This window comes from Equus przewalskii, chromosome 32, assembly GCF_037783145.1.
Source record: "Equus przewalskii isolate Varuska chromosome 32, EquPr2, whole genome shotgun sequence".
Taxonomy (NCBI): Eukaryota; Metazoa; Chordata; class Mammalia; order Perissodactyla; family Equidae; genus Equus; species Equus przewalskii.
The window spans coordinates 23,835,061-23,857,020 of record NC_091862.1 but is presented as its reverse complement, the minus strand read 5'-3'; the positions used below and the strand labels follow the sequence as shown (position 1 = coordinate 23,857,020).

The 21,960-nt window shown below is 37.5% G+C and overlaps 1 long non-coding RNA gene across 1 annotated transcript in view; it reads right to left on the bottom strand.

Moving 5' to 3' along the window:
• Positions 1-270: 270 nt before the first annotated feature.
• Positions 271-21,960, bottom strand: part of LOC139080720 (uncharacterized) — a 65,423-nt gene continuing 43,733 nt past the window's right edge. Inside the window, exons 2-4 of the long non-coding RNA XR_011535442.1 lie at positions 19,355-19,473; positions 18,525-18,573; positions 271-513 (exon numbers count right to left, since the gene is read on the bottom strand). This is a non-coding gene — a long non-coding RNA (uncharacterized lncRNA). The remainder of the gene's footprint in view (positions 514-18,524; positions 18,574-19,354; positions 19,474-21,960) is intronic.

The following is a 21,960-nucleotide window of genomic DNA, read 5'->3' as shown; positions in this document are numbered from 1 at the left end:
AACTACAACTCATTGTCCAGGCCACGCTGTGGAAGTTGCGAGCCTTCAGTTGATTCCAGAGTTCCAAAACAGTTACATCAGACAGATTCTGCACTGCCATTGTTGTCTGGGTGGGCAGATGGATTCCTGGTGCTTCCTACTCTGCCATATTCCTGGAATTCGCCTCCTCAAACAAACAGTTTTGAACACACACTATGTTCTAGACAGTAGGAAGCCCCTTTCCTGGAGGAGCAATCTAGTGAGAACAGAAAACAACAACAGAACAAAAAATTAATTATACAGAATGTTACAATGAGATACATTTTTGGGGGGGAATACAGAAGGGTGAGGAGGACTGGGAACGTGTTGGGGAGGGTGTGACTGTAAACGGAGCACTCAGCGTAGGCTTCACTGAGAAGGTGAGATTTGAACAGACGAAGAAGGAAATCAATGTAGAAGGAAGGTCAGGGATCAGAGTACACGCAGCCACAGCTGCACATTTATTCCAAACGGACTCACTTAGGGAATGGTGTCCTGTAGAGAAAGAGGGAGAGAAAGAAAGAGTTTTTTAAGTTATTCCTTTTATTGCCAACAAACTATTTTAATTCCTTTCTTCAAGGACTCCTAGTTCAGAACCAGTCGTTTTGACTAGAATGTTTTAAAATTATTCTTTAATCAAATGTTTTGAGGTTTTATAACCTGGATTTTTGTCCCAAACTTTGACTGTTTCTTAAATTGTACTACATTTAAATTAAAAATAGAAAAATATTGCTCATTGTTTTGTTTTCTTAAAACAGTGTGCTTATCTGAGGAAGAAAACAAATTTAAAATCTTGTATTTTCACTGCATGATAGATACTCTTCTAATGTAAACATTTTTTCCACAATTTTTTCATTACACAGCTCTTTCCTTGAACGTCATACATGTGCTAAAAAGTTAGAAAAACCTGGGACTCTCTTAACAATATCTGAATAAGAAATAAAGAGCCATAGCAATAATAAAGCTTTCTTTCATCATAATATTCATGAAAAGTGATTTATTTTGTCTTTTTACTAAGACTGAAAAAGAGCCAGAATTATTACTATTTGCCAGAGATGAAAGAGAATCTTCAGTTAATAGAGACACCAAGTCTAAGAAAGGTGTAGATACGTCAGTGTTTTTTTGATACAGAAAATGCATATAGGAGTACCTACTTTTGATAAATATGACCACAATATGCATTACTCCGAAATATGAGCATAAAGTAATAGACAACATGAAAAATATTGAAAACGTTAATGATCTATTAAGGCATTGTAGGTAGAAAGCAAGTGTCGAACCACATAACTTTTATATTCCTATTGTAAAGATATTTCAAAGTATTGAAAATTGCATATGGGAACAAAGTTTGATTAGAATTAATAAAGGTGATCCCAAGGACAGTTTTTTAGTTGTTTGTATAAACGATTCAGATTAATATAAAATATTCAAGGGGTAATTAAATTTTTAAGTCTAGAGAAATCACTTATTTTCAAATTGGATTGTTACACATTTCCCGATGTTAATTTTGATCATGGTTTTGCAGGCTTATTTTGTAAGTCTTGTATTATGTTTTCTAAAGGATGTATTTGTTAGTGCTTGAATTTCATTAGTATTGAAACAGTTTAATTTGTATAATATTAATATGGCAATATTATACTTATTAATTCTACTTAAAGTAGAATTTTAAAGCATAAATTTAAAAATTTATATGAAAGCATAAATCTGAAATTTCAAGTATATTAATGTAAAAGAAATATGGATAAAGTAGCTTTGTATGTTTGAGCCATATTTTCATTAACAAATAATACATTGTCATGACCTTAAATCCTAGAGACAAGAAAACAAATATTGAATGATAAACTGATTAACTAACAAAGCATAAATCTGGCTCTCAATCCTGTTTATTATAAGTAGATTCTTATAGAAGATCTGACGATAAGTAATCAATTATCTTTCAATAACTTGATCAAAATAATATTTAGTAAATCCAACTTGGTAAATGGACTTTTTCTTTTCCTATACATTCTTTAATGCAACAAATGAGTGAGAACTACAAGATTATCTTTTAAATGTGAGCAAATGAATAATTATGGAATTAAAATGTGGATTTGTATTACTTCTCTCAGAAAGACTGAGGTCGCATGATTGAAAGTCCTTCAGAAGATGAGAAAATGTGATTATTAAGGGGTTATATCACTGCAGTGCAGTAGGAACAACATAGTCTAGCTAGAATGCAAAACTCTCAAATACGAGAGAGTTTTCAAATTAGGGTTGAATGGTAAGGAAACTGTTAATGGGAATTCTAGGCCACAGGAGTACGGAATGTGGAAAACTAGGCAATCTCATACAGATGGCTATAGTGAAAAGCCACATTTAATTGACGATAAAAGTGTTCAGAAAGCATTTCATCAATAAGTTGATGATGTGGAGTATCTGTTTGCCAGGCAATGGGATTCCACAGGTCAAGAAAAAGTCAGTTAGGAGATTGTTTTAGTTGGTGTGTTATTTAATATTTTTGAATTAATGAGTAAATAAACATACTGATTAAATATTATCTCATTTAATTCTTAAACACTGATCTGACAAAAGTACTATTGCATCATTCCAATTTCAAAGATGAGAAAACTGTATCTTGGAGACATTATTAACTAACCCATCCAAGTTTGCATAACTAGTTCTTGAAAGAGCCAAACCTCATACCTAAGCAATGTGGCTTCAAAGTGGGTCCCCTAACTTCTGTCCTGTGCTGCTCCAGAGCTGAGGGCTGGGATAGTAAGTGCACCTGGACCGTTTCTGAACACTCTGTTTCTACAGATGTTACCTCAGATCACGTGAGCACTGCTGGCAACACCATCACGCAGTGAACACAAACGGAGCATGCAATAAACCAATCATTCCTAAGTCTTTTCTTTCCCACATGTCACTGAGTTACATTTGTTTTCAATTTGTATTTTTTAAGCTGTAAATGTAGAATTTTACATTTGTCCCTCTTACAGTTCATTTTAGTAGACGTCATTCCGGATCATCCTGAAAATTATTCTGTAATCAAATGAATAGATATCATTCCCAGGCAAATTTTAAAAGGAAATTTAACTAAACCTAGCAGAATGTGAGGTGCAGATTATACAAATTTAAGAGTGTAACATCATTTAAAGAGATATTACAAAAGACGATCACACCATAACTAGTGATATCAAAAGGAAAGAATTTCGACTGAGTGAGGCTCTTTTCTAATTAATCAGTTACACAGGTATAAAGGTAAACCTTTTTTACTGTTTTAATGAGTACCTGCTCTAATTATCAAAAGGGTTTAATTGAACTTGAGGTTAAGGAGCTTCCATAATGTCTTAACTTGTGAGGTTATCAGAATGAGTCTACTTTTGGCAGAAAAAGAATCATCTCTTCCAGTGTTAAACTACCTAATTGTTATAAACAGTGGTAAATTAAACAGGATTCTATTTTTATGTTATAAAATTCACTAGAATCTTCATGCCCTTACTAATCCACTTGTGGCTTTTTCACCCTTATGGCATCACTACATAAATAAATAAGGGGCCAGCCCATGGCAGAGCAGTTAAGTTCACATGCTCTGCTTCAGGGGCCCAGGGTTTCCCTGGTTTGGATCCCGGGCGCGGACAACGGCACCGCTCGTCAGGCCACGCTGAGGCAGCGTCCCACATGCCACAACTAGAAGGACCTACAACTAAAATATACAACTATGTACTGGGGGGATTTGTGGAGAAAAAGCAGGGAAAAAAAAGAAGATTGGCAACACTTGTTAGCTCAGGTGCCAAACTTTAAAAAAAAAACACAAATAAATGAATAAATGTAAATAAATAGATGATCCTAAATTTATATATACTTTTCTTAATTCTTTTGACAAATATTTATTCTTCAATGCCTACTATAAGTCCACCCATCCGAGTTTAGGGTACTTGGGTAATTTCCGAAACAGTCGGATGCTTTGTAATGGATTATTTGCAACTGCCCAGAAGTTGGTTACTGAGTATATTTCTGGAATCTTCCCTTGCTAATTAGAGCATTCCATTGAACCCCAAAGGGCACTAAGCCTGCTATTCACAATAGAATCAAGGTGTGCACGACTGCTATATAATTCAAGCAAAAAGTCTTGAAATATATTTGCCCAACCAGAAAACAGGAGAAAATTATTTTTACTCTCCTCTCCCAGCAATATGCAAATTTGAAAGAGAAATGTAGTTCTCTTTCGTGTCATATTGATTGTTTTTGGCTTTCACTGACTCAAACAGGGTAGATCAATGTGGGATTTTACACTTTGCTAGAAACAGCTTCAGCAAAACATGTTATTATTAGCTTCATTTGCAATTATAATTTCAAAGGCATACTTTGCCGCAGCAGGAAGAGAGGCCAAGGAAAATAGAAACCATAAATGAGAGACAGCTTGGCCATGGGTTCAGGTGCCAGCAATTTGTTCAGTTCATTGGATTCAGGTTGCCTCTTCCCGTTTTTGATAATAATTCCATTTTCCCTTATGAATGAACAAAGTGATTGTTTTAAAGGAATTTTAAATTTGGAAAATTCCTGTTTTTAACAACTAATACACAGGTCCCAGAATATTTATCACTGTTAAAAAAAATTGTTTAGATTTTTCTCATTTGTATTCTAGCTCCCTCTATAAATATGTACTCACTGTTGTTACCCCATTAAAATACTGAGAAGTCCCCTAATTTCTGTGTGCCTGGTGATCCTTGGTCAGTTGGTAATGAATGAATCTAGTCAAACCATATGACTATCAAACACTGCTCTCAAAGACACAGGGCCTTTATCCCATAGCAGTGTTCCTTCCTCCAGGTTAATTCAGGATTTGGGGTTCATAGGACAACTTCTAGGAGTTATTATTTGTGAAATATAGAAATTCAGGTAAACTTTCAAATTTTGATTTTTTTTTTTTTTTTGCTCTGCAAGCACAAAAGATACATATAACTAGTTAAACTATGTATATTTTGTCTCAGTAAGGTAATAAGGGACATTCCTCAAAGAATTTATCTTGGATGTTTTTTCCTTCCAGTGAATATCGGGTAACGAATCACTCATTACAGCACAGCTCTGTTGCAAGAGAGAATGATTGCAATGTGCTCACTGTAAAACAATGGCGGTGGGAGCAGCTTTTTTTGTTGTTGTAGTTGTGTTGTGATTGCTACGTTGTTTGAACATGTATCAAAGATTTTATTTAACTTATTGATTAATGAAGAAACCAGTAAGAGATTACAACTGGTTCCTGTCCTCACTTTTTTAACGGGCTATCTGCCTCAGTTTCTCATTACCTTTCCATTTCCCCAACTGGATTTGGAGCCTTGGTTGATTCTCAGCCTATTTGTCAATCTTTCTAATCTTTGACAGTGTCTTCTCTTTGGGAAAAAAACTCTTGTTCCCATTATCCATATGGCTTTCTCTAAATCATAAAGTTCTTGCCTACTTAATTTTGAGTGTTGTCTCCCTAAGAAATCTGGCTACTGTATCTCACCCACCAGATACAGATTTTTTATATTTCAGCCACTGTTAAAAGACCCAGGTGCTATTCTTCAACAGCCCCTTAATTTAGACTCCTACCAACCATCTCACTCAGAGAAGAGCCATCCACCTACATAAATTCTTCTAGTTCCGGTCAGTAAATTCTCCTTCCCTCTGCTTTCTCACCCGTATTTTCTTGGGATTCTGGTATACTCATGGTAGATTAAACATGAGATGAACAAGAGCACAATGATAAAGAGGGACCAGCAGTCAGGCCCACTATTCTGAGTTACATGTTCTTCTGGGGTTACTCAACGGCCATATACCTCTGGTATGTTAGTAAGCCACCCTTAAATGATTTCCCATGTTGCTAAGAAAAAGATGCAGCCAAGCTTATAACTGAACATAGATAACAAAAACCTTTGTCATTTTTACCCAACAGACCCACAGGAATAGAACATAACTTCCAGTTTAGGTTAACTAAAAATTAGACAGTAAAAACTTGTTCTCACATTGAAAAATTGAACTAATTGAGTTGGGTATAAAAGAAAGAAAACTTCAGAGTAAAACATGTGGCCACTGTGTTTCCACCGAAAGAAAAGAAGGACAGTGGGACCCCTGCACAGGGCCATTTGCCTTCCTTGCTCACTTACAAGCCCACCACGACCTTCCCCTACTGTGGTTATTAATATGGGTCCAGGGACAATGTAAAGGAGAAAGACACCATCAAACTTACAAAATCTTATGATATTTGATTCATCATGATTCCTCCAATACTTTAAATATCCTGAGCCTCATTTCACACCAATTTTCTATTTCTCTGCTTGCTCCTTACCTTTGATTGAGCCAAGATAAGTTTCTCTAAGTTACTCAAAAGTGCCAACAAATTACCTACCTCAGGGCCTTTGCATGGAATACTCTTTCCCTGACTCTTCATCTAGTAAAATTATACTTTGGATCTCAGCTTAAACGTAATCTTTTCAAAGAGGCCTTCTCTGATGCCAAAACAGACTTACCTATCACACCTAGTTTGTTTTTTAATTAATGTTGATCAGATTTTTTTACTATGCATTTATTTGTGTGACAGTGTGTTTACTGACTTTAATGTTTATCCCACTGAACTGGACTTGCTTAGCAGTAAGGAAACACGTTAGCTCACATGAGAGTAAGTCAAGAGGTAGGTCAGACTTCAAGGTTGTTGGACGAGTAAAAACTCAGATTGGAGAATGGCTGCCATGACTTTATGTTCCCTTGCTCATATTCTACAGGAAGGAGAAAGCTGGTCTGCAGAGACTTAAGACCAAGTAAAAACTTCCCTAAAAGACTTCAGGAAACCTAACGTCCCACTCCATTGGAGAACATGGATCGCACACTGACCCTTGAGCTGATCATTGGCAAGAGAGATGGGGTTTCTTTTAGTCCAACCTGACCCATCCTTGGAATTGAGGTTGGGATCAGGTTTTTCTGAGGCATGGACTGTGTGGGAGAGAAACACATACATTCACTAAGTTAGTGTTTTGTTGTGAAAAAGGAAAAGGAAATCAATCCTGGGTAAACAACTAGCAATACAGACCCCAGCACTGAATATACGGAACTTCTTCATCTTGTCTAAACTGTGTAACGTTGTCATCATGTTTGTTTTTAATGTTTTAAAATGTCATGATCCCATTGTTTACTATTCAAGTTATATCAACAAATGTCTTTTCTACTACTCACAGGGTGAGAATTTAGACACATTTAGATGAACTTTTATAGGTAGCCAGAAGCAGATTTCCCATCAAAAACGATTAAATTTGTTTCTAAAATCCATGTCCCTCACATGAAGGTTGAAAGTAAATAACACCTGATGTTATCTATCAGGAAAGCTGTTTCAATCCATCACTCTGAAACACTCCAGCTTACCAAGTACTAGGAGAATTAGAGGTCACTTCTAGAAGAGGGAATTGGAAAATACGTGTCAAATCATGCAGTAATCCAATTAAAGCATAGTTAATTCTGCATAGGATTTATGTAGCAGCGTTGTGTCTAACTGTAAAGCAATAAGAACATAAGAGTTTAGGATCGAGAGGCTCGATAGAAAAGAAGAGCGTGTCTGTGCCTTGCCTGGTGTATCACCAGGTCACAGAAGCATGAGTCGAAAATGCATCTGAGGATCCGTTCACTGGAATCAATGAGGCGGCACATGGAGATCTGCAGGAGGCTGGATCGTAATGAAGCATTAGAGGCTCACGTTCTGCTCTCAGGTCAGCCCAGCTCCAGGAGCCTGAGCTGTCTGCAGCGGAGTAGAAGCTATCCTAGAATGATAACCGAAACTAAAATCAGTTATCTTGTGAGTTCCTCTCTAAAACAAAGAAATCTATTAAAACCGCCGATGTAGAATGTGTTTGTGCTTGAAAGAATTAGTAGAGATGAATCAAATTTCCTACGATACGTGCATTTGACACCAGCAACTTCAAAGAAATACAACTAACCAGCTTCGTAAGCAGAAGACCCGTATACGCATCCACGCATGAATAAGCACACATACACAAATGTGTGTGTGCACATACGTGCACACTTGAATTTAGATCCACTGTAGGGAAAGTTGAAAACCCTTTATAATGAGCATATCAGCTCTAATTTCCATAAATAAGCAGTAGCCTCTTCCAATATAATCCAGAATAATCTGAGTCACTACCATACTATTGTGTGTCTACTATATACCAGCACTTTCATTATCCAAGGGCTGCCATGCTAAAATTGTGCAGTTTGGCACTGCGCAAAGATGCTGGGCACAAAAGCAAGGGAATCTGTATACTCTGGCAGGGGCTGTGCCCTCCAAAGTAGGATGCATCCACCCAAAACTGGCACCTTTTTCTAATTAATCCACCACAAATTCAAATTCAAATTATTCAAACTCAGATTCTTCACATCTTCACAGAGGCGCTGCATGTGTAACAGCTGCAGTGTCATCATCCCATTTGTTCCTGGCAACACATCCTACAACGTAGGTGGTTTTGAACTTCCTGTAATCTAAAGTGTTCTCAAGCAGATTGTTCTCAAAATAGTCAAAGAAAATAATCTGAGCACATCTTATCCTGCCTGACTGTGAGATCTCAAGTAGCCTCCCCAATATGTATTTGGATTCTAATATTCAGTTGGTGCAATATTCTTAGATTAGAATTTTGTGCATTACTTCTGCTTGTTTCTCCACCAACCCCGTGACTACTGTCTTCTCATGATACCACTCTACTCCATGGAAAATCATAGCTCTCTTGCCTGAGTTCCGTGGCCAGGAAAACACACACAAACTGTTAGTAACGGGATCCAGGCTCTCTGGATAGGGAAAAGAAATTACAGAACACAATAGCAATAATTCAAAATTGAATGTCACACACCAGCTACTACATCTCTGCTGTAAGTTACTACTCATCACTGTCATAAGGGAGCTCATGACTGGCCGTGAGGCTCCATAGCCTTAGCCTGACACCATCATTTCAGGACTCCATTTCTTCCAACCAAAACCAATTCCCTTCCTGGTCTTCCCCAGAAGAACTCTATTGGGGAGTGGTAGATTGTTCACAAATTCTTAATTCTTTATTCTATAGAATAATTAAATTCTTGCTTTTCTAAATTTCTTTCAGTAAGACTAGATGAGCCTATTCTTTCATAATCACTTTCCCCTGGGTTAAGTTCCCCCGCTTTCCTGAAATGTAGAGGTGGCTTCAATTGTTATTATTTTAGATAGCAACCTTTTCTTCTCTGATGTATGCTTTCTACAAAAGAGAAAACTGAGATTCAGAGAGCTTGTGTAACTTATATGACATCACTGAGAATCCAAAGTCTACTGTCTTTTCATTACTCACCTATTTGAAGCTAATTTAGTAGATAAGAAAAGACCTTGAACATGAAAAGACACTTATGCTAATATTCAGGGGAAAACTATTACATGGACTCCATACATTCAACACAATAAATATTATTGAGCACCAGTCATGCTCAACTACACAAGAGAGGCAGGTCCCTATAACTACAAGTTTATCTTCTCCTAGAAGATACAGACCTTGAACAAATAAATATATACTGCAATTAGTGCTAAGCGCTGTGAAGGGAGAGAATAAGATGCTACAAGGAAATAACAGAGAAGACCTATTTTAGAGTGCAATCAACTAATCTCTTCTATGTTCTTTGAAACACGAGATAAAATTCTTTCCTAGATATTTTTAATACCTTAGATATTTTTAGGAAAATCTTAGGAACTGCATGAGTTCAATAGACATATTTAACTACTATTCTAGTCTCCTAATTTTGTTCCTCTCATTCTGAACCTGTCTCAAAGCAAAATATAGGCCTATAAACACAAGCAAGCAGAAACAAGCCACCACTCTGAATGAACCATGCGCCTTCTCTTGTCTCTTCTCTCCACGCTGGGCACTACAAGAATAAATCGCCTAACAGGGCATCAAGTGGGGACCGCGTCTAGAGCACACTCGCTATGCCCCTGGATGCAGATGTCTGAAGACCCTAGTGCATTTCCCTGGCAGCCCCTTCTCTCACCACTGAACCATTCACCACTTAACACTGGGCGGAGGCCAGAGAAAATGGGAAACATCAGGTGGGAATTCTTCATCTTTCCACCTCTAAACCTCATTGCACTTTACTCAATTCCTCCTGCCTTTTGACCGTTAGATCTTCTGATCTGAAGCTGAGCATTCATCTGTGCTCTGGGTCTCATCCCCTTCACCCTTTCAGAAGACATGTGCTGTGACTGTCCCTGCTCTCTCCTCCTATCTTCATCTCTCACTTCCTACCTGATCTTTCCTGTTGTCTTTTTTATGTAAAATAAATAAATGAATAGAACAAAAGCCCACCTTCAATCTACATACATCTCCTAACAGTGGCTTTATCTCATCTTACAAGTTCTCACCCTAATTTCTCATAAGGAAAGTTGTTAATTCCATTTTCTGACACACAATTCATTCCAACCCCAACCAAATAAGTTTCCACTCCTCTACTATAGTGCTTGTCAGGGACTGAATGTTTGCGTTCCCTCAAAATTCCTATGTGAAATCCCTAACTCCAAGTTTGGCTATATTAACCCCAGTGTGGCTGGGCAGGGCCTCTAAGAAAGCAATTAAAGCTAAATCAGGTGATAAGAGTGGGATCTGACCCCACAGGATTGGGATTCTGATAACAAGAGACACCAGAGAGCTCATTCCCTCTTTCTTCACACACACGAAAGAAAGGCCATGTCAGGACACAGCGAGAAGGTGGCCATCCACCAGCCAAGAAGAGAGAGGTCTCATCAGAAACCAGATTTGCTGGCATCTTGATCTGGAACTTCCAGCCTCCAGAACCAGGAGAAAATAGATTTCTGCTGTTTAAGCTACCCAATCTGTGGTATTTTTTTATGGCAGCCCTAGAAGGCTAAGCCATAGCTTTCGGGAAAGTCACTAAAGCCACCATATTGTAAATCCAGTTAACATATTTCAGTTCTCATCACAAGTAAACTGTTTTATTCACATTGATTGAACAAATACTTTTGAAAACCTACCACTGTACTAGGCATGGAGAACGCAGAAGTGAACAGAAGAGGCAGGTCCCTCTACTCATGAACTTCTATGCTAGCAAGTGGGAGACGGGCAAAAAACATCAAACAAATGAACAAAAATAATATTAGAGAGTGGTAAGAATGTACCATGGTGACGATAATGGTGTTAGTCAATGACTCTCCTCCCTTGAAACACTGTCTTTCTTTATTTACCTGGGTTTTCTTCCGCACCTCTTGCCATTTTTTTCTCAGTCTCATGTGCTGGCTTGTGTTCTCCTAACCATAATTTAGATACTGACAATCCTCTAGTCTTGATCTTGGGCATTATTCATCTTCAAAGATAACATCATATTTATTTACTATATTGCAAATAACTCCAAATTTTATATCTTCAGCTGAGACCCCTCCTTGGGGGATGTACATATCCACAGCTTCCCTTGAATGTCTTAAATACATTCCAACCCAGTTTTTCCTCAAAAAGCTTGAAGACATCCCAGAAAAAAAGGTCTCAACCACCACAATCAATTGAACATGGATCCGAACCCTAAGTGCCTTTCAAAACTTCTCTTCTCTTCAAACCTTGACCGTTCCTTGACCACCCTCCCAAGGTGCTCCCAGTCTCCCTCTCCCCGCTCACTTCTCCGTCCGATTGTGTGCCCAGGGCTACCTTTTCTAAATGAAAATATAATTATGGTGTTATCCTATGAAAGACACATCCCCACTGGTTTTAAAACAATGAGTAAAACCTTTAGAGTATTTTAGAAGATGCAAAAAATCTCTAGAATCTTCTAAAATGTTCTTCTTTTCTAATCTCCTTACTCTCCAAACTCCATGCAGGTCTTTCATTTTCTCTGATGCACCATTCTGTTTGCTGCCTCCAAGCATTTGAGCAGGCTTTTCCTTCTTCCTGAGAAAGGATTTTCCCAACTCTTATATAATAATATATCTACTCACCCTTAACACTTCAACTCAAATTTACTTCTTTAAGAAAGCATTCCCTGCTCCGCCTCCTGACGTTACAGACAAAACTCTCTGTGCTCATTACACTTATATCTTTAAAGGAGAAACAGGCAATGATCAAATAAAGCAAATGGAATATCAGTGATCCAGAGATTTCACTCTGAAACATAACCAGCAGAAATGTAGATACAAAATTATCAAAGACATATACAGCAGTGAATATAGCACTACCACTAGCCCAACACTGGGAAAATCCCAAATGCTCATCTACAGCAGAGTGGGTGCATTATAAGGAATTCACATAAAGAAGGACTATACAGCAATGAATATGAAAAGCTTACAACTGCATATGCCAGCAATAATGAACGTCACAAAAGTAATGTTTCATAAAAGAAGCCCAAAATAAGAGGGTATGTACTTTCTGTCTTATTCCATATACAAAAAATTCAAAATCAGACAAAAACAAATCTATGCTATTAGAAATCAGGACAGTAGTTACCATGGGCTGGGGTGGTAGTGACAAGAAGAAGATAATGAAGAGTTTTTTGGGTTGTGATAATATTCTGTTAGTTGTTCTGGGGGTAGGTTTTAAGGGTTCTTTCACTTTGAGACACTCATTCAGCTGAGCATTTATGGTTTGTGATTTTGCTGTATGTATGCTCTACTTCAAAAAAAATTCTTTAAAAATGTATCGTACATCAGATGCTAATTACATGGAAAAAATGAAGAAAAAATGAGAATAGACATGGCTGAGGAGGAACATGGTTTGCAGTATTGGTGGCTACATTAAATAGGGTAATCAGAAAACATCTCGTCTATCTTCAGCAGAAATGTGAAGGTGAGGGAAAAGCTCATGTGAGCATCTGGGAAAAGTGTTCCCGAAAGAGGAAACCACAGTGCAAAGTTCACTGAGATCACTGCCAACCTAGCACTTTCAGTGAACAATGAAGAGGCCAGCATAGCTGAATGGAATGATCAAGGGAAGAAGAGGATAGAATTAGTACATGAAAGCAAAGGGGATGTGAAGCTGGAGATTTCAAAGCCTTTTAGGCATTTGTGAGGCAGGGAACTGAGCTTCCCAGTAAGCACACTTTTGTGCAGCCCGCTTCCACGTGAAACGTCAACTGGCCCCCTGTAGGCAATAGTGTGGCATTCATTACTTCATCCTAAAAAGTCTTGCTTCCTGCTGTGGTTTTTGGAATACTCACTTTTGAGGAAGCTAGCAATGATAAGAAGTCTACCTTGAGACTTCCATATTCTAAGGAAACCCAAACTAGCCAATGGGGAAGCTGCATGTTGAGAGCGATCCTGGCCAGCCCCTAGCTGCTCCAGCCATTCTCAGTTAATGCAGTGTGAGTGAAGAAGCTGCCTTGGATGTCCAGTTTCACCAAAGCCTTATATGAATCCAGCCCCAGCAGCATTTGAATGCAATTGCATGAAAGACCTCAAGAACCACGCATCTGAACCCAGTCAAATCCAAGCATGAGATAATTTATTATTTTAAGCCATCAAGTTTTAGCATGGTTTTTGACTCTGCAAGAAGTAACCAAAACAGGATTTTCTTCTAAATGAGATAGAAAGCCACTGGAAGATTCTGAGCAGAGGAATGACATGTCTTCAAAGGATCATTCATTTATGCTATGTTGTCTGTTGGCGGTCAACAGCAGAAGTAGGAAGACTGCTTAGAAAGTTGTTGCTCTCTTTGCACTTCTTATAACACTAATCACAGTGTTAACTAAATAATTTATTTTGTAACATTTTAATATATTTCTTTCTGACTGACTATAGCTTTATGAAAGCAGGGAGAAATTAGATCTTGTTCACTCATGAATCTTCAGTGTCTGGTAGATGCCCAATAAGGAATTGGTGAGGGAAAGTAAAATTGCATGAATGAATGAATGAAAGCATGCATGCTTCAGATGCTTAACTAAATAAAGACTTAGTTCCTGGATATTATCTATGTTTTTGGTTCCTCCTTTTCATTTCTTCTTCTTATTTCCATTTCTTTTTCTTTAAACTTAATGTCTGGTTTTAAAAATAATTTTCAATATGCATGAATAATTCATGAAAATGAGAATTCAGTCATCATTGACTAAAGAATTTGAATATAGAATAACTTTAATGTTTTTAAATCTAAATGCAGATGTGATAGGAAAACAAACAAAACTATGACTGCACTGAAATACATATTTCTTTCTTGTGAACAAATTTAAACCCTACAGAATAGTAAGACATTTTCTTTACTACTTTGTGGAGTGAAACTGATGATGAGTGAAATATTCTGCAAAATCAAAGGGATCATCTCTGGAAAATTGCAGAAAAATAAAAACTGGCTTATTCTTATATTGCAGATACAGCGATCACTAGTAGGACGACATAGAAAATAATATTCAAAAAAGAAGGAAATTAAATATCTATATATCCAATGCTATCTGTTTCAATAATTATCCATTTAATTATGATTTATTTATTTTTGTCTTATTTTATTTGCAAATGATTTATTTTACTATGTGTGGTTTTATATTTCAGCATCTCCACATCATCACCATGGGCTGTTGTTTTACCCAAGCTTCAAGAAGTGATCCCAGCACTGCAGTAGGACCAGCTCCAGGTGTCAATGACAAGTATTAGATCACGAGGTAGAGAAGCGTGGCTTTATAGTAAAAACCTCCTTGTATCCACTTTTATATTCTTCTGATATATTCAAGGTGGAGTATGAGCAATTTCTAAGGGCACAGATTCTTTTATTACCTCTGTTGTATCAACACGTCTCCCTGAGCTTACACCTGTATCTTAGGAGCGCTCCTTACAATCAGACCAGGCGGGGGAGGCCAGGGGAACAAACGCCCTGTTCATGAATGGATAACAATAGTTACAGTGAGTAAAACGTGGACTGTTTTTATACTACAGCTTCTCTCAGGGAGACAATGGTGGGGGGGAAATCTTCCAAGTTGGCAGACTTTTTAACAGGACACCTAGACGGTTGCCTTAGGTAATAAGGTATATTCGGCAAAGGCAAATGGCTTTGCTGGTTGGTGAGAGCAACTGGTAACATTGTAAGATTAGAGACAAAGGGTTCTAGATGACTCATCGAAAGAAGTTCAGCCAGCCCCTGTCCTCATACACCCCAGTGCTTACGCAGTGCATCCAGGGATGAAATAGCCATGGTGGCATAATGCATGAGACCTCCTGCATGGGCTCCCTCTTGCTAAGGTGGTACTAGGTATTGCTGCTATTGAATGTCAAGCCAGTCAAAAGCAGAGACCAAAGTTGAGTACTTGGCGTGTTATCATCCATCAAGGAGACCAACTAGCCACTTGGTGGCAAGTTGAAAACATCAGACCACTTCTACCCTGGAGGGAGTGGGGATTTGTCCTAACTCAAATTGATAGCCATTCTGCACATAGAACTGCCTTTCTTTCCCATGGTATCTTGGACTGCATCACTATTAAAAGGCTTATAGAGTGTCTGATTTATCATCATAAAATGCTCAAAAACATCACTTTGGATCAAAGGTTCCACTTTAAAGAGAAGGAGGGGTGACGATGACAAATAATCAAAGCACGTGCTGGCTCTACCAGATCATACATTACGTGGCCCTCTAAGATCAGAGCTAGGGCGCCAGCTTGGGGATGCCACCTTTGGGTTTGGGACATGGTCCTTCAGGATAAAGCATATTATTTCAAGCAAGAACTATCACATAGGACTGTGTTCTTAACAGCTCGGAAACATGAGCCCAGGACCAAAGTGGTGGAATTAGAATTGATCCTTCTCATCACCATTCCCAATTACTCACATAGGGAATTAAAGATTTCCATTCCTGCAACTTTAGGCTCTTCTGGACTGAAGGTCCTATTTCCTGGAGTGGGGAGTTGGGGGACGTATTCTTCTATCCGCATCTCTAATAAGAGTTCTCACTCCTGAGAAAGAGGCACTCAATAAATACTTCGTGGTTGAGAAAAAGTGTGTGTGTGTGTGAGAGAGAGAGAGCGAGAGAGAGCGAGATGTTGTCTGTGCTTCCATGTCCTTCTGTTCTCCTCACTAGCTCCCTTCAGTGTCTCCTCCTCGGCTCTCTGAACCCACAGGCCAGAAGCAGCAGGCAGTGGGAGGTCTTTTGGAATTTGTTTTGCCTACTTATAGATCAGTTGAAGAATGTGGTATTCTCTTTCTCTCAGTAATGTTGAAGGTATGGATTACGAATCATTTTGTTTGCTCTCTTTATTGATTTTATGTTTGTTTATTGCTTTGTTTTGTTTATTCCAGAGAGTATGATGGAATATTAGAATCAGATCACCACATTATCCTTCAGACCTAGAGGTTCTCTTCAAGTGTGTATTTATACATTTCCTCAAACTAACTGTGTGGAATATATTACACAAGAGGGAAAAGCAACTTTACTATTATATTACCATCTCAGCCAAAATATTTAAGAATGCACATTTCTTTTACAATTGTAATTCAAAACAGATATTTTATAGATGTTTAACAATAACAATGTCTATTAAACATATTTTTTGTTTCTCTAGCCATCAAATTTTATCTTTTGATAAGTATTTAAAGATAGACATTTTAAGAATAAGATTTGATTTGATTGATCTTTTACTAAGAGTCATATTAGGTGATATAAAATGTGCTCTAACACAATCTGTTTTTTATTTCACTCCTTGTAAGAATCACATCTTATCTTAAAGTTCCTAACCATGATTCAATAAAAAGTAGCATGTCAGAAGCCTCGGCTGGCTTCCTGTTGCCTATTAAGAATGAAATAAACCAAAAGAAAGTCTGAGTTTGCTTTCACCTAATGTTATTCTGCAAATATTTGCTTTCACATAATACAAATGAGGAATTCTTGAAAGAAAAATGACTCAACAAGCAATTAATTATATACTCCATTGTTATACCTCTGGTATTGTTCTTTAGAGTTTATGAGTTACATTGAAATCCCAGCTCTGATATTTAATAGCTATATATGATCTTGATGAGTTACTTATCTTCTGTGAGATTCAATTTCCTCATTTGTAAAAATGACAATATTAATCGTACCAGCTGTTTTAAGGAGTAAATTTAATAATGTGAGCAAAAGCACTTAGCATGATGCCTGGTGGTATGCTCTCAGTAAATATTTAGTTGTTTGTTTCCCACTTAATTGCCTCTCAATCACTCTTCTTTCTCCTTTTTCCAACTTCCTTCCTTATTTGCTTTATTTAAATTTTGCATTAACTATGGATATATATCTATATTTATGATAAAATGAATGAACATTGTATATCATTTATTACATATCATACATGTATATAATACATATATATAGATACACATATATAAGAATGTGTATACATATAATGAGGTCAAATATATATAATCAGTCTGATATAGATATATATTATATATTTTTTTCTTTTTTTTTTTGGTGAGGAAGATTAGCCCTGAGCTAACATCTCTGCCAATCTTCCTCTATTTTTGTATGTGGGACACCTCCACAGCGTGGCTGACAAATGGAGTAGGTCTGCACCCGGTATCCAAACCCATGAATCCCAGGCCACAAAGCAGAGCTGTGGGACTTTAACCACTTGGCCACGGAGCTGGCCCCCCAATCTGACACATTTTTGATGATGTTGTTCTTACTTCTTTCTCTGTTGATTTCCCTACACTTCTGTGATCTCTGTGCTCCGTTAGGGGACACTAGTTTCAAATGTCTGAACCCCCAGTAATGCTACTGCGTATGCCGGGAGTATCTTCTCCAAGGCCCCTACTCCTTCCCTGCATCCTTCAAGATTCTTAAGTCTTACATCTTTACAAAAAATATCCACCATACACATACCTCACCTCTGTCCCCATGGAGGACTACCTACACCTTCCTCTGCACCGTCATTATCTTTTCGAAATATCTCCTCTCGCTATGGCATACGTGTTGTCAATCTACTAAACTGTGCAATCCTTGAGGCTAGAGATCATGCATTACTTATTAATCGTGGCGCTTGTCACATAACAGATACTCAATGAATATTTGTTGAATGTGTTAAATTAAAAGACCTTTATGGTCATTAATTCCAAACATCTGTATAAAGAAGGAGTCCCTTCTACATTCCACAGAGATGCTCATTCATCCAGTGCTTAAAGACTTACGCATCTCATTTCTTTCCCTTTGATTTCAATAGGTTAGATGACTTCAAAAAAATAATGCTTGTTAAGGACCAGTCTACTGGCACGCATTTGGGTTATAAATGCGCAGGCGTTCAGTTTATCAATTCCTAGTTAAATAGCAGCTCCTGTTGAAAAGCACTTAGAGATTTTAGCTCCATATAAGTTAACCAACATGGTAATGCTATTGTTGGTAATATTAAGTACGTTATAATTTTAAGTTTAAGGAAATATTATTCCCACTAATTTTCACATAGGGAGTTCACGACTGGGGTATCATGTCCAAGTCTGATATCTTGTAAAAGAAATACTGATAAACTAGCATTCCAGGAAGAGGGCTATTAGAAATAAGAGGAGAGAAACCACATTTGGAAGAAATAGAACACATACACATTTAACTTACGTGTTAATTCACCCTCCTTAAAGACGTGACTTCACTCATTCATTTCATCCTTAAAAGAAGGAACAAACATAGATGTACTAAGCTTAGAAAAACTTGGTATTAAAACAACACGGTGTAAACCCTATAGGCAGATAAGAACACTTTAGAATTTTTTCTTCATTCCCCATTTACCACTATGGTTTTGTCAGTTATGTATAAGATAAAATGGCTTGAATTCCAGACGGCTACGTGCAGACCTGCTTTCATCGTGGGTCTACGATGTAGCGTTGCGCCCACTACAGAATGTGCACATTTTAAATGGATGACTTAAGGGATTTCCAATCTAATTTCATTTTAGCTATCGTCTTCTTTCCACCATTCTTGCTAACTTTAGAATCAAAACCGCCAGGTACAATGTAATATGAGAAATTCTTGAGAAGATTTGAAGAGTTAAAACTGGAGAAGAGATGAATTAGAAGGAAAATGATAAATGTATTCAAATACTTGAAGGATATCAGTCATGCTCTAGAAAGTTAGAAATAAGAATTTGAACAAACGTGTGAAAGTTATAAGGAGACACATTTCAACTTTACAGAAAGAAGTGTTAACAGGGGAAGACAACCTTGTTTTAGTGGTGGAACTGAGCTGGATATATAAACAACATATTATTAATAGGCAATATATATATTTTTTCCCCTAGATCCATTTTCCGCCCTTATTTTTCTCAATATCCTTGGAGACCGCTCTCCATGGCCTTCATCACAGGCCTCTTTGCCCACTGGATTCCTGGGTGCTGCCACTTATGGTATGAATAAGAGAACAGAAAGTGAAATGACAATGAGGCAGTGTACTTGTCATCGCTCAGCTGAAGATCACGGTCACTGTTACGCAGCCCTCTCTACACGGGCCTCTGTTCTCTTCTTCCAGTTACTTCTTCTCCTTGCCACTTCAGGCCTTGGGGGTTCCTCTCCTATATGAGACAAGCCCAAGGAAATTGTGAAATTCAGCATGATTTTCCTGTACCCTCTCCGCAACTTATAAATAGTCCCTATTTAAATCTCCTCAAATTATCCCAATTTGTATATGCCATCTGTTTCCTGCTGTGACATTGATTGATATAAGAAGCCTTTGAAAATTTTATGAATGCTAAGATCTTCTCTTCAAAAGTTAAAAAAAAAAAAAACCCACATAATTAAAATTATTTATTTCGGTATTCATGAACCAAACCAAAATTATGCATTCATAAATATAAAAAGGATGTAGGTGGCATTTTGCAGCATTAAACAGAGAGAGATTTTGTTTAGTCAATTTCAGCAAACAAGGAAATTAATATCAACTCACAGATAATATCAACTAATCCAAGAGCATCCTTCTGAGTATCTGACCGGTGAATCATTGTTCCCACAAAAAGCAAAAGATAAATTGTAATTCTCTCCATTCTTTTGACCTTAGATGATATTTCTGACCTTTCTAGCCACTAAATGACTTCCGCTATAGTTGGAAAGCCCTTTTGCCATGGTTTTTCAAAGACCGTTTACCATCTTTTGACAAGTGTAAATTTGGTTTAATAGATTCTACTGTAGTAAAATGTGAACCTCATTTTTTGCCTGTATTTTTATAATACATATTCATCATGTGATATTATCTCTTCATATCCACGGAGCAGATATAATACTAATAGTAACACGAAGTGTGTGTAAGCAGGAGCTTTAGATTAATCTGGAGCTGGAAGAACGAGGAGAACATTTCCAGACAGCATCAGAATGGAAAGCACCAGCGCCCTGCCACTCACCGTGATTGCTGAAGGAATGTGCTATTGTTAACACAGCTCCCAGAAGAGGAAAAGCAGCCTTAGCATCATTATAAGATACAGCCTCTCCTCAAGAACCGAGAAAAATGCGAAGACAGGGAAGCCAAGGGCAGACGGAACGCTGACCCTCATCCAGGGCGCACCCAGCGCTGCGGGGGGAGCGCGCTTGCCTCTAGCTCCTTGCCCGTGTCCTGGGGAGATATAAGAGATTCCCCGCTGACCCTTTCTAATTCTCCCTCACCACAAACGTTTGATTTGCAGGTGCTGCACTTTCAAAGCTTATTTCTTCACCATTTAAACTTATCTTTGGGTATCAGCTGGTAAAAGATTAACAAGTATATTTACTTTGAGATAAAGATTTTTAAGATAAACGTCCTTGACACACGGAACAATTTTTTTATTGATAAAATATTAGAATTTCAAAGAAATGGCTTCTGATAGAATATTATCTACTACAGGCCTTGTGCTTCTGGTTGCGCAGCCAAGCATTTCTTCATGTGGAATTCTCTCCTTTTCTAGAATTCTTTGGGACTCTAAGAAGCCGTCTGAACCCTACCCCCACGTCATCACACAGCTCGGATTAACTGTAAAAACCTGTCCACAAGATGTATCTGAAAAGCAGTAAGAAATATTTTTTAAAATATTACTTACAATATCTAAACTTTAGGAAGTAAAAGCTACATTTTAGAAAAGCTAAGAAAACTAGTCGGCAAACTGCCTTCATCCTACAGAAGGATGTTAGGTAGCAACGCTTGACTCTAGATTCTACCCTGCAGTCTTGCAAAATGTATACCGATTGTGCTGGCAAATTTCTGCCTCCTCCTAGAGAACCCTAAGAAGTTAAGTTTCTGAAGGCAGGAATTTTGAGAAATACTTCATTAATCATGATTTTGAATAATTTATTCCATATTCAAATATGTTTTTAAGCCAGACACAGAGCTAGATGTTACAGGGAGAAGGGGACTATCCAGCAAGCCCAACCTGGAGAAATGGACTTGTGCTCAGCGAGGGTTTAGAAAGATCTATCAATTACTATAGAGTAAGGTAATTTGTTACAAGCATCTTAAGTTTGCCAAAGTACTATAAAGTTTCAAAGAAGGAAACCAAGGAGCATTCAGAGGGAAGGGATCAATACACAACTACATTTTTCTCTTCATTAAAAACCCTCTAATTATATGCAACACTTCAAAACAAGGCGCATATGCTGTGTTCTAACAAAATTAGCCATTTTAGTTCTTATTGCAACTTTCACAGGTCTGATTTTTCTCATAGTATCACTTGGTGGATTTAACTAGTAAGAATGACCTACTGCTGTCTGTTAGGCAATCACCAGAAAATTCATTTGTTTCACATGATTCATAAGAATCCCTAAAATGGCAGAGTGCCACTCAGTAAATTGCTGAATACATATGAATGCTGAAGTGTTATTAGTCAGATAAATCCTGATTGAAGAGATAAAATGGAAATATTATTTTATTCTGGTTCTTTCAACCTGATGTTATTCTCTCATTTCAATCTAGATGAGGATTTTAGCATGTTCTATGAAGATAAAACATGACTGTGAGAATCATTATAATAAAGTCTTAGAGTGCTTTGAGTATTAGTTTTCAGGATGCTTTCACAGCAGTACTTATTTGTTTTCTGATT